General features: G+C 31.6%; 1 long non-coding RNA gene across 1 annotated transcript; it reads left to right on the top strand.

Moving 5' to 3' along the window:
- The first annotated feature begins 5,401 nt into the window (after window positions 1–5,401).
- Window positions 5,402–6,396, top strand: LOC105761241 (uncharacterized). Its single transcript, XR_001123664.2, has 2 exons — window positions 5,402–5,671; window positions 6,074–6,396. It is a non-coding gene; the product is annotated as an uncharacterized LOC105761241 (long non-coding RNA).
- Window positions 6,397–12,404: the final 6,008 nt, after the last annotated feature.

Raw genomic sequence — 12,404 nt, forward strand, 5'->3', positions numbered from 1 at the left:
AAAGAGTTTCATGGAAATAAGGTAGTGGGATATTCGGCCGATATGTTTGAATTGATATGAAATAATGTAAAATCAACGTTGACTCAATTACCTAAATTCTTATTTTGGCAATAAAAATATTTTATTGTTATGAAATAAATAAAAGAGAAAGTAAAACAACCATAAATAGAAAAATAAATGAGAACATATAAATTTTATTCGTCACCGAAATGTTTACTATGATTCTTCAAAGTTTATATTTATAGACATAATATATATATATATATATATATTTTAAACAAAACAAAACTTTACTTCTAATGATTATTAGAATACTAAAGTATATCAAACTTATCTTGATGTTATTAATATTCACTTAATAATAAAATATTCATAACGCTTTCGCTTGATGTCTATTGGTAGATAATGTGTCTCATTAGAATCTTACTAACATAAAAATCCTATGGAAAAAATTTTCTAATGGAGGAAAAAAAGTACACATATTTATAATATGCATAATATGCATAACATATTTATAAAATTTCCTAATGGAGAAAAACCTTATCAGTGGAACAAAACCTCGGTTAATGGGAAAATAGTACAACACGTATTTACTCCCCCTCTTGACATCACATAATATCTCGTCTTCTACGTAAATGTTAGTTTTTCAAATGATCACTTACACGTATTTGCTAAGCATCTATACCACCATTCTTTTGAAAGTCATCAATGAAATTTTTTTGGGGGGAAATATGTTTTGATCTCCTCAATAGTTTTCAACAATAATCATAACAAAACTTTGATCATGATAATTTCATACTAATACATATGTTCAAATCAATTCATATATATTTTTGGGGAGTTTTTATATGCTTCCGGCATTCTAAATCCTTCAAGGATTTAAATACAAACTTCCACTATATAAGTGATTTATATAAAGATTGTAACAACAATCATAAGACACTTGTCAAATCTTTCATGAACTATCAAACTAATAATATATCTAAAGGTTATTGCATTTATAACAAAATAATATTATATTTTCTCATAATCACTGCCAAGACTTAGCAAAAAACTATATTTTATTATTTCATTTTGCAAAACTACTCATTTAATTATACTTTTAGATGCTTAAACTATTGGTCCGAAACTTCACAAATTTAATTATACTTTAACTGTGTCTTTCCGTTTTAGTCAATCTTTTCCGTGTCTATATTTCTTGACAAATTTATTCAAGATCCTCATTTTTTTCATCATTTCAATAATAATATTGCATGCAAAATTGTTGTCGATAACTTTTATTTTCACAGTTCCATATTTTCTTGTATTGACATAACTTATTGAGATATTTTTATTTTCACTATTTTCACTTTCAATTTCAAGTACTTGAAATTCTTTTAGAATTTTAATAATTAGTTATGACTTTGATCTCTTCAAAACATCCACCTCCACTATATAACCATCTATATTTATTATTTTTACGAGAATTTTCTATATATTTAAAAAATTAAAAGTCCTAAAAATATACAATTCAATTGATTTGTATTTGAATTCATGTTAAAATAACAACAATACTAATTCAATTAAAGTTGAATCCCCAGCTGTAATCTTTTTTTCCAATCAATTGGTTGGAATTGGTGTTCACAATAAAAGTAAGGGTAAATTACACCAACAGTCAATCAACTTTCGGGTAGCTGACAAAATAGTCACCTAGGTCTCATTTCAATCACTAAACTTTGGAAAAGTGACAAAATAGTCACTGATTAACAATTTCTGTTAGTGTGTTAATGGGACCGCTGATGTGGCAAGTTAACCAACTGATATGGCCAGTTAACTTGCCACGTTGGTGAAGCAGCTGATGGGTCTTGGTCTGAGGCGGGTTTAGGGGAAAATTTGTAGGGTTATGTTGGTTTAGAGTAAAAAATTAGAAATTGATTCTGATTAAGGGGATTTGGGGGAAAAAAAGAAATCGATTTGGGAAAATTTTGATTGTGATTTGGGTTGGTTTGGGTTTGAAACTGATTTGGGAATCAATTAAGAAGGTTGGTTTAGGGTTAGAAATCGATTCAATAATTGATTAATAGGATATAGGGTTAGAAAATGATTGGTTTTTTCGTTTAGGGAGAAAAGAAGACGAAACCAGAAACCTATCAGTGTTTTTTATTCTCAGCAAAAATAGGGTAAGTTAGAAGCATATACTGTAACGGGTAAGTTAGAAGCATTTAGTTTTTTATTTTTTGAATTTAAGGTTATTTCGATTTAGGGTTCTTTTGGGTTATTTCGATTTTGATTTTGATTTTGATTTTGATTTTGATTTTGATTTTGATTTTGATTTTGATTTAGGGTTATTTCAATTTCGATTTTATTTGTTATTAATGTGCCTGAAAGATTAAGGTTTGATTATTAAAGTGAATGACAGATAATATGTATGGTATGCCATATGCATGATGTTTATTGTTTATATCAAACTGATGTTTGTTGTTTGTATCTGCCATTGTATGAATGACATTATCAAACTGATGTTTATTGTTTGTATCTGCCATTGTTTGTATCCTAGCTGCTATATTGTATGTGGCAATATCAGATTTGTTATTTACCTTCTATATTGTTTTGGTTATTGTCTGTCATTGCCTAGGTGTAGGGTTAAAGTATTTGGTTATTGTCTGCCATGTGCATGACAGAAATGGTTGTGTTTGTATTAAATTATTTTTGTATTAGTTATTGTCTGAAAAAAATGGTTAAAATGTTTGCCTATGTTGTCTGCCCTTATTGATGAGTAATTTGTTTGGAAAATTTAATTGATGACAATTTTAATGAGAATGAAGAAGAAATGTCTGGTAGTGATGTGTTTAATAGTGATTTGTCTTGTAGTGATGCATCTGAAAGTGATGTGTCTAATAGGATAAGAGTTAATTTAGATGGTTTAAAAATGGATGATATAGAAGTAGGTGAACTGTGTGATAGTGATGATTCTGGGAGGTTAGATAGTGCACTTGAATATGACTCAGATGACCAATATTGGCTCGAGTTCAACCTAGAGAATGACATGAGTAATTCTAGACTTAAGGTTGAAATGTTATTTAAATTTAAAGATAGTTTAAAAGAAGCTGCCAAGCAGTATGGTAGGTTGAATAGTTATTTTATTATGTTTCCCAAAAATGATCTAAAAAGGTTAAAGACAGTCTGCAGTGGAAAATGTTCTTGGTTCATATGGGCCTCTAGATTAAATCCTAATGACCCTACTGACTAGACTTGGCAAATTAAGAGTTCAAACCCTCACCATACTTGTTCTAAAGTCTATAAAAATAAGAATGTAACCTCGACTTAGATAGATGAACATTGTCAAAACCATTTTTTTATTTTGAAAAAACAGGGATCGACTTTGAGAATGAAAATGGAGTCGCCACCGACCTTTTATTGAGGTGTGATCGGCTCACATTGAAAACGATTTTGGTCTGCAAAATTTGAGAAAATAGGTTCGGGAGTCGGTTATGCACGAGGAAGGGTTAGCACCCTCGTAACGCCCAAAATTGGTACCGAATCGATTGTTTTAATGTCTTAGTTTCGAAAACTTGAAAAGATTTTAAAATACGATCCTTTTAACTTGAATAAACGAATTGGATGGCAAGACATACTCATTTCAAAGAAATAACTGTCACACTCAGTGAGTTAGGGTGCAACTGTTTAATCTTTAAAACTAAGTTTATCTTTTTAAATTTTAAAATTCATGCATTTTGAAAAGGATATTTGGTTATTTGGGTCAAACAAGAAATCAGAATCCAGTAAGTTAGGGTTCAATTTCTCAAAATTCCTAAACACCGAATATTACCTTTATTTAAAAAATCCTTAATTCGAGGTAGCAAAATGTCATATCCAGTGAGTTAGGATCCAACATTTTGAAATCCCGAAAAACTTTATTTAACATTTGTTCGGTTTTATCACAAAAGAAATACTTGGCTATTTAAATTCGTCGAAAAGAATTGAAGCCTAATAAGCTAGGGCACAATACTCTCGAGAATCGTGAACACCGAGCATTTTTTAAAATTTACGAAATAGAATGATTTTTGTGCTTCAATGAAAGACAATTTTTAAAATAAATGTAGTGTAATTGAATGGTAATGTACACCGTAAAGGATAATTTGTAAATAACACACGCCAATAAATAACAAATAATCAATATATAAATGTGAACAAGTAATACAATGTGCATAATAACAATGCTAACATTTAAGAGTTAATGAATTAAAAAAGTCAAGGCACTAAGTGAATTAACACATACGAAATTGTACAAGTTTTAAAATAACTAATAAAAAAATACAATCGGTCAATCATATGTTACAATAAAATTAAAAAAATATGTATATAAGAATTTTTAAAAATGAATCCAAGGATGAAATAAAAATAAACGCTGTAAAAAAATAGAAGTATAAGAATAAGATTTTTATATGAAATATATAAAACAATATACATGTTAACCTAAATGAATGTTAAATGAAAAGCATAATAATAACATAAACGATAATATGTATACACAATAATATTAACACAAAAAATGAAAAAAAATATAAAGTATGTAAAATAAGGTTTAAAGAAAAGAAAAATTATATGTATAAATTAGTTTAAAAACATATAAACATAATTTTATAAAAAAATAAAGATTAATAGTTATAATGATGCGAATTCAATAATATAATCATAAAATAAAGATAACTTAATAAAAACTATGTATATATAATGGTATAATATAAAAGTATTATCATATAGGTTTTAAAAGTATAAAAATATAAAAGAGAATTTTAAAAAATATTATAGAACTACAGAAAGGATACAAATTATATTAGGTTAATAAAAAATTATTAAATTTAAGTAATAAAACTTGAAAACTTAAAATGATATTATATGAAAAATTTTATATAAGATTAATAGTAAATTTAGAATAATTAATGATAAATTATAAATAATAACACATGAAGAATTAAAATAATACATAAAAGAAACATTTAAAATAATAACACAATAGATTTAAGCAATATCAACAATAAATTTATAAAAGTAAGTTTAATTAGAAATTATACTAGACTTAAAACTAAATATATTAAAAAAACAGAATAAGAATAAGAAGAAAAGAAAATATATATATATTTAACCGAGTTTTTTTATTTTTTTTTAAAAACTAAAATAAGGATTAAATCGGATTTAGAATAAAATTATAAAAAAATGAAAATAAAATAAAATTGAGCGGCAAAATGAAACGTGCGTATTTCATAAGGGACTAAATGGGAAATATTCCCTATCCCTCAAAACGCATCACAACAGTGGGGGCCAAAATCAAATAAAACAAAATGTTAGGCTAGATTTAAAAAAACTAAAATGGACTAATTTGAAATGCATTGTAAAAGTGGAGGGATCATTTGTGAAAATTGACCGTAGAAACAAAAAGCGCGGATCGGAGATTGAATCGGGTCGGGTAATCGGGTCATTGGCCCTTAAACGGCGTCGTTTTGGAGCCATTGAAGCAGGCCCTAGACGGCGTCGTTTCTTTCGCTATACAAAACCTATTTTGAAACCCTAAGTTAGCAGAATCAACAAAATCAAACGCCTCTGCCTCAAAACCATGCTCTCAAACTGGCCGTTCTAAGATCCTTCACTCGATCTCCGATTGCAATGGAGTAAGCAAGGAATCGATCGCCAAGTAAACTCTTCGTTTTCTCACCTCTCTTTCTCTTTTATTTTAGTACCATTAATGAACAAAATCAGTAAAGAAAAAAACAAAGAAAAGCGAGTAAAAGTTTAAAATCACCTTTTGAATACCAGATTTCCTTTTGATCTCCTTGAATCTTTTTTTGTTTTTGTATTCAAATATCCTTGCGTGTAATCGTTTACAGTGCTTTTCTCCCCTTTTTATAGCCAGAGATAAAATAAAATAAAATAAAAATACAATCAAAATAATAAAATTCTAGTTTGTTTTTGCTATTATTTTTCTGCTATTGCGTTTGTTTTCTTTGCGGTTATTCCCTTTTTGCTCGCTGTTTATTTTCTATTTTTTTCTTTTTCTTTTTCTTTTTTCGTTGCTGGTTCGTTTGTTGCATTGCAGGAGCCAGCTGGAGATGGAGGCGCACATGTGGTGGTGGCGCAGCATGCGCGGAGGAAACGATTGGTGGCTTCGGCGCGACGCATGGGAACCTGGTTGCTGCACGGAAAGGTTTCTGGAGGCTTCAGAAGAATGGGCAACTTCGAATTGGGCCACTGTAATTGGGTTTCGGGTTTAATTGGACTGCTTGGGCTTCTGCTTATTGTAATCGGGTTTGGGGTTGAGTTGATGTATTTTGGGTTTGGGTTTTAGATTTAGGCCTGCTGTTTGTAATAAAAACTGGACATTTTGTTTTTATTCTATTTAGTTTTTATATTTCATTTTAATTTGGTATTTATTTATCTATAATTTTGGGCCTGAGCTAAAATTGGGTATTACAAACATTATAAAGAAAAATTTATTGTTGATCCTGATTATTCTCTGAAGTCATGACAACAAGATGTTAAAAGAGATTTATGTTGCATAATCTCACTAACCAAATGTAGGAGGGCTAAATTTAGGGCATTGAAATTAATTGAATGAGCTCATAAGACTCAATATGAGAATATTTATGAGTATTTGTTAGAGGTTAGGATCCAAAATTAGGGAACAACAACAATTTGTTATCCGGATAACAGGTTGTTTCAAATGATGTATGTCTACCTGTAGGCATGCAAAGATGGCTATAGGGCTGGTTGTAGAAGGATAGTAGATTTAGATGGATGTTTCTTTAAAGGCTACTATGGTAGCTACTTACTTGCAGCTTTTGGGATAGATGCAAATAATGACATCTATCCTATTGCATATGCTGCTGTTGAAAGTGAAAACCAAGCATCATGGCTTTGGTTCTTGGAGTTGCTTACAATAGACTTGGAATTGTGAGCTCATACCATATATCTTTTATGTCTGACAAACACAAGGTAAAACTCCATTTATTTATTTTTTTATGTTGTTTCTATTTAGGGTTTAGGGTTTGTCAAAGATTTAAACTATATTTGTTCTAATTACAAGGACTTTTAGAAGCAATATGTATGTTGTTTCCTAATGCAAAAATAAGACACTGTGTTAGGCACCTACATGCCAATTTCAAGAAGGCTGGTTTTCAAATAAAGGAATTGAAAGATTTGCTTATGATTAGTTGAAAGAAAATAAGGCAAGCACTACAAAGGATTTTAAGGATGCCATGGATGAACTGAAGAAAACCAATCAGCATGCTTATGATTAGTTGAAGGACAAGAAGCCTACTAACTGGTCAAAGTCTCACTTCTCAATTAGGAGCCATTCTGACATGTTAGTGAATAATCTTTCTAAATCATTTAACAAGGTAAACCCCTATGTTTTATGTTTCTTACTAATCATTAGCAGTTCACTAATCCTTTATGTTGTTTATTGGTAGATTATACTTGAAGCAGGAGTGAAACCTATTCTGACCATGATAGAAACAGTAAGGACTAAGATTATATTGCTGATTGTCAAGAAAAAAGAAGAAATTGAAAAATAGAAAGGAATGTTGTGTCCAAAGATCAAGAAAAAACTGGATGTCAATATCAAAGATTCATTGAGGTAAAGTTACCCATTTTAATCTTTTTGATGCCTTTATTCTAACATTATGTTGTTGGTCACATGTTGATGTAGTTATTCCTTTAAACTTTTCTATGTATTTAGAAATTTGTTAGAGAGTCATATTCCCATGCACATATGTCTAAAAACAACTCTAATATAAACATTAAATAGTAATTAATTATAAATAAATGCTAATATCTTTAAACTTTTAACTCAAGACCCTTAAACTCGATATCCTAAATCTTAGATTTATTAATATTTATTTATAATAGTTACTATTAATGTTTAATCATGTCTAAATACAATTATTACTATTTATGTAAAAGTCTTCTATATATTTTTTGTTTAATTTAATAACGATATGTCATGTTATTATATATTAAAAGTACACGAACTTATGTACTAACGATACATCAAATATTATTCTTAAAATATTTTAGTTGTTTTATAATCTTTAGATTTTAGCAAAGAGGAAAAAAAACTTAGCAAAAGAAAGAACCAAGAACAAAACCCAAAATTTTGAACTATGTTTTCTTTTGTTTATGTTTGAATAAAGTCAATTATTACAAGATGTTAAATTTCTCAATGCTGTCTTACCAAAAAGAATTCTCAATGTTGAATCTTGCCATTTAACCAAGTTTTGTATTTTATATATTTCATATATATGTATATATATTTCCAGTTATATAAATAGTCAAAATATTAATTGTTGTCTTTTTTTTCTTCTTCTTCATTCATGATTCAAAACTGCAATCTATTTTATTTTGGAAAAAAACAACTTTTCACTTATATCTTAAAAACAAGGGTAAACTACACCCATGGTCACTTTTGTTTACCTTAGGTTACGTTTTAGTCACTTATGTTTGAAATGTTACGTTTTAGTCATTTACGTTATCATGTTGTAACATTTTAGTCACTGAGCCATTAATCGTCGTTAATGGTGTAACGGTAAGCTGACGTGGCACGTTAAATCATCATTTCAAACAAAATTTTAGGTTAAATTATACAATTGATCCCCATTTTTTTTGTTTTAAGTAATTTAATTTTTTTCTTTTATGTTCTTTAAACTTTCCTATTTTTTTCCATTCTCTTTTGTTTCTTCCTCTGTTTTCATACATTTCCCATTTCTTTTAACATATTAGGAAGTCGAATTGGCAATGAAAAAAGAAGTAGGAAGTCAACTGTCATCATTTGCCTATAACCAAAACCCTATAACCAAACCCATAAACCCATACCATGCTTCTTTCTTCACTACCAATTCGACTTCCTGGTATGTTAAAAGAAATAAAGAAGGTAGAAAAACAGAGGGAGAAGCAGAAGAGAATGGAAAAAAAAAAGAAAAAACAAAGAAAGAAAGTTAAAAGAAAGTTAAAAGAAAAACGAGCTTTTGGGCGCCGTTCCGGATAAAATGGATGGAGGTAAGGTGGAGATGGGCTGGTTACGTGCCACCTTCCCCGATCTGAATGAAAATTCAACCGAAATTGAAAGAATCCGATATGCTCGATCATACATTCTTCAAATAATTGGAGGCTATCTCATGGCCGACATGTCACGGAGCCGTGTACATCTAAGGTGGCTGCTAAAACTCGTTGATTTTAGAGCAGCCGGTGAATTTAGTTGGGGATCTGCCGTCTTGGCAACATTATATCGGGAGATGTGCGGTGCGACCAAACCGAGGAGAACAAAAATCGGAGGATGCCTGTCATTACTGCAATCATGGGCACAGTTTCGCTTTCCATTTCTACGTCCTCGAGTGAACCACCCATATACATTCCCACTCGTAACGAGGTAAATTTTATATTACATTTTGAAATTGTTATGTAGATTTTGTAAGAATAAAAGTATGCTAAAAATTTATTTAATTAGGTGGAACCATCTAGCGAGTTATCGTGGATTACCGTCTGAACTTGAAGATATACGGCTTCTATTGGACCAACGGTCGGAAGCAGAAGTAAGTATTATTGCAAATAGATATTTCCATACATTCGCTAGTGGATTGATATTTAGTATTTACTATTTAGTATTATGTATATAAGTAATATTTCTATCATGTTCATGTAGTTTCAATGGGCACCATACGAGGATCCGGCAATCCGGGCAGTAATCCCGAAAGAGTTTTTACAAAATCCGGACGCTTGGCACGTGAAAGTGGTGTTGATCAACTATGCAACTGTGGAGCCCCACCAAACAGACAGAGTCCTACGACAGTTTGGATGTAGACAACCGATCCCTGCGAACCCTGAGGTGTTTGATGAGCACCACAAAATTGACCTTCGGCTATTAGGTACGGATTGGACTAGATACTGGTTAGAGTACACGGAAATGTGGGAAAATCGGCATGAATATCTACCTACTCGAGAACAAATCATCGTTCCCGAGTTAGCGTGCGTTCCAGAATACATGCCATGGTTTAGGATCCATGGGAAGCCATATTTACTTACGCCAGAGGAGAGGCAGCGGCAAATACGCGTCGGAAGGGAAAGACGCGGGCCTCTAAATCCAATGGGACAAGACTACAAGGGCAGCCCATCAACGAGGCCCAGACATTCACCCGGCTCATCATCAGTGGCCATGCAATCACTGTCCCCAACAAGAGCACCGACGCAGTCACCTGACGCAGCAATTCAACAGATGATACCCACGCAATCGCCTTTCTTTATGATGCTAGGTATGTTTCCTAGCCCTTATATGTACCCTAACCCGTACATGTATCCTTTTCCGAATCCTATGGCAGGTTGGAGCCAAATGCCCGGATCAGCTCCATTTCCTGTAATGCCGAGCGGACCACCGATAACTAGGCCATCGGCGCAGGAGGGGTCGCAAGGGGGGCCGTCGGGGAGCTCTCCTTTTTACCAATCACCAGCAACGCATGGCTTTCAAACTCCGTCGCCGTTCATGATGCAAACACCTCTACATACACTATTCTTTGAAGGTGGATCATCGTCCCAAGTCCGACAAGCAGATGCCGAACCGGAAGAACAACAATCACCACCCGAGGAAGAACAACCCTAACTTAACTTAATTAAAAACCCTAACCTAATTTAACTTAATTAAAAACCCTAACCTAATTTAATTTAATTAAAAACCCTAACTTAACTTAATTAAAAACCCTAACCTAATTTAATTTAATTAAAAACCCTAACCTAATTTAATTTAACTAAAAACCCTAACTTAACTTAATTAAAAACCCTAACCTAATTTAATTTAATTAAAACCCTAACCTAATTTAATTTAATTAAAATCCCTAACCTAATTTAATTAAAATCCCTAACCTAATTTAGTTAAAACCCTAACCCTAACTTATTTTAATTAAAACCCTAACCCTAACCTAATTTAATTAAAAACACTAACCTAACTTAATTTAATTAAAAACCCTAACCATAACCTAATTTAATTAAAACCCTAACCTAACTTAATTTAATTAAAACCCTAACCTAATTTAATTTAATTAAAACCCTAACTTAACTTAATTAAAAACCCTAACCTAATTTAATTTAATTAAAACCCTAACTTAACTTAATTAAAAACCCTAACCTAATTTAATTTAATTAAAAACCCTAACCTAAATTAATTTAATTAAAAACCCTAACTTAACTTAATTAAAAACCCTAACCTAATCGAGCACATTTTATGTCGAACGAGTCATATGTCACCGGATCAACAGAAGAACAAAATCGATACGTCATTGACAGAACTTTCATTGGCGTCGTTCCGAAGATTTTACGCCTAATTCTTTTACGGAGTTCTGTCAAATCTATATTTTGGCCAAATGACAGTCGCACCGTATTCTCCGACAAAAAAATAACACCATTCTCGGTGTGGCAAACCTCACCATCGTAGTAAATAACAGCACTAATACGTTCACTCATTTTGAAACTCTAAGTTTCTTAGCCTCTCTAAAATGTTTCTGCTGTGAGTTATGCATTCTAAGAACATTTTCTGCCTAATTTATAGCCTCAGCCCAAACTTGCTACTGTAGCAAAATCGCGTCCATGACGGCGCGATTTCACAATTTCTTCTCATATAGCATCCTGGTATCAGCGATTTTATACTATTTGCTCAGAAAACGTCAAAAAAAATTATTTCTTACATGATCACTGTAGCGAAATCACGTCCACGAGGCCACGATTTCACAATTTCTTCTCAAATAGCATCATGGTAGAAGCGATTTCCCACTATTTGACCAGATACGTCAACTCGAAAAAAATTTTTTCGGGACCCCTAACCCCTAAAAAGCCTGCACCCTAAACCCTAAAAGCCAGAAAACATGTAAAATCAGCGTCAAAATCGCGTCCCCAGTACCGCGCTACGTGGAGGACATCGCGTCCACATCAGTGATGACTGCCGACGTGGAAGGAAATCGCTTCAAGGACGCGATTTCCTTCCACGCCGCAGGTCGCATTGACGTGACGCGATGTCTCGTCACGTAACTCGACATCGCTACCGACGTGGCGCGATTTCGGGGAAAATGGCCCATTCCGGTAAATAATTAAAAAACCGGCCCATTTTGGTAATTTTTTAAAAAAATGGGCTTTTTTTGGTAAATTAGCCTCATATTTATATATTTTTTATTGTGTCGAATAAAATTATCATATTTTTTTCTTATATCATATATCTAAAATCATTTTAATTTTCTCAAGTGAAAAAATAATTTAAAAATATTTATATGAAAATTTTATTCATACTCTATGTTTCTAGTTTACTAACAACTATTTCAGGTAAACAGTTGAATTTATTTCATTTTTAGACTTAGAAATTAGATATTAGGTTTTTATTATATTTAATTTGAGTT

Source organism: Gossypium raimondii, chromosome 11 (genome assembly GCF_025698545.1).
Source record: "Gossypium raimondii isolate GPD5lz chromosome 11, ASM2569854v1, whole genome shotgun sequence".
In the NCBI taxonomy this organism is placed as follows: Eukaryota; Viridiplantae; Streptophyta; class Magnoliopsida; order Malvales; family Malvaceae; genus Gossypium; species Gossypium raimondii.